Source organism: Echinops telfairi, unplaced genomic scaffold (genome assembly GCF_000313985.2).
Source record: "Echinops telfairi isolate 266 unplaced genomic scaffold, ASM31398v2 ScPeMD7_7453;HRSCAF=8491, whole genome shotgun sequence".
NCBI classification, from domain to species: domain Eukaryota; kingdom Metazoa; phylum Chordata; class Mammalia; order Afrosoricida; family Tenrecidae; genus Echinops; species Echinops telfairi.
The window spans coordinates 2073891-2075641 of NW_022111353.1; the positions used below are offsets into that span (position 1 = coordinate 2073891).

The 1751-nt window shown below is 38.0% G+C and overlaps 1 pseudogene; it reads right to left on the minus strand.

The window, feature by feature from the left end:
* Positions 1 to 972, minus strand: part of LOC101654073 — a 3559-nt pseudogene extending 2587 nt beyond the window's left edge.
* Between the last annotated feature and the right edge of the window lie 779 nt (positions 973 to 1751).

The following is a 1751-nucleotide window of genomic DNA, read 5'->3' on the forward strand; positions in this document are numbered from 1 at the left end:
GATCCACAAGACTTTGCACCCACCAATAGGTGATCATCTTGCATTCTGCATCATTGCATGTGGCTGCATGAGTGTGGTGAGGAGTTATGGATTAGTATCGGACTTATGGACTTGAGTGCAACTGAGCTGGGATGTTTTCTTGATATATAATTACTTTTTTATATATAGATCTCTCTTACGCTTATATGAGTATCTCTGGATTTGTTTCTATTGTCAATCCAGCCTGACAAATCAAGCTTATATTTATATTTTACTCACCAGAGCATGGCACTATTGAAAAATACAACTGCGCATTTCTTGCTTTTACTGATAAAAATTGGTCTATGGTGTGCTTGTTCAAAGTAATTTTTCCTAATTCCTTCTCTTTCTGTATTCATCAGAGCAAGACCACACAGTTTACCTCGACGCAGGGAGGATCTCAGATACGATAGTACTGCTTAACTTGCGTAGTGATCTCTGACAGCAGCAATGGAAACTGTGATGGTTAATAGAAAGTGCTCAGCAGCCAACTTCTTCAAGCAGTGCTCAGGGCACAGTGCTCCACCTCCTGCAACTCAGGTGTACCTCTGTTTATGACATGTAAAGGTGTTGCCTCACCATATCCTTTTATTTTTCTATATCGCTAAGTTAGGATTTATTTACCCATTTGTATGCTTGTTTCACCAGTTTAATTGGCATATACTTAGCATACCCTGAAATCTAATTATTTAAACCTATTAAAAAGAGTTGTGCCATGATCATCACATTCAATTTTTGTACATTATCATCATTATTGAAGTTGGGTCGAAGCCTTAGAGGAGACTGTCTCAAAGAAAGTTGTGGAGTACACTCCAACAAGATCATATAAAATCTCTATACAACAGAACCTCTAAGCATTTATGGAAAAATTCCATTATCTTTTCATGTTGTTGTCCAAGAACTTTTTGAAGTCCCCTCATAAATTTTAAAGAGAATCTTACCTTCATTTTTCATTATGAGCCTGCCTGTAAAGGACAGAATTAGACAAAGATTTCTGACTAGATTTTTTTTTCTTCTTTAAAAAAAATAAGTTCGTTCATTTTTCACAATCTCACCAACATACCATTCCCCCACCATACATTTCTATAGTTCAATCACACTCATAAGTGTGTGCAGCTGTCACCACAATCAATTCCAGGACATGTCTTCTTCCTTGTCCTCGTTTTTGTGAATACCCCATTTCCCAAAACCCTCCCCTGTCACTTCCCTTTGAATCTATTGACCCAATTGTTGTCTCTATGGTTGACTTACTTTGGGTTTCATATACTGAAAAGCAAGCAAAATCAAGACTGAATACAAACGCATGGCTCAGTAACAATGACACAATGAAACACAGAAAATTCTCAATTGATAGCAAAGTCGGAAACATTACAAACTTGAGCTATTATACATTGAGTCAAGAGGGGGATCCATGACAAGGTGTCGTATTTTGACGTAACTACAATGGCAGCAATCCACCCTGCCATGTAGTCTGGTAACAAGGCCTTTCCCATCCCTGTCCTTAGTCAGAGGGGATTCACCAGAGGCTTAAGCTGCATGGGTGATGCTGAAAATGGGTTTTGTACTTAAAAAAAATCATTTTATTGGAGGCCCATACAACTCTTATCACAATCCATACATACAACAATGCATACATGCATCAATCCATACATACATACAAATGTGTAAAGCACATTTGTACATTCATTGAGCTCATCGTTCTCAAAACATTTGCTCTCCACTTAAGCCCCTGG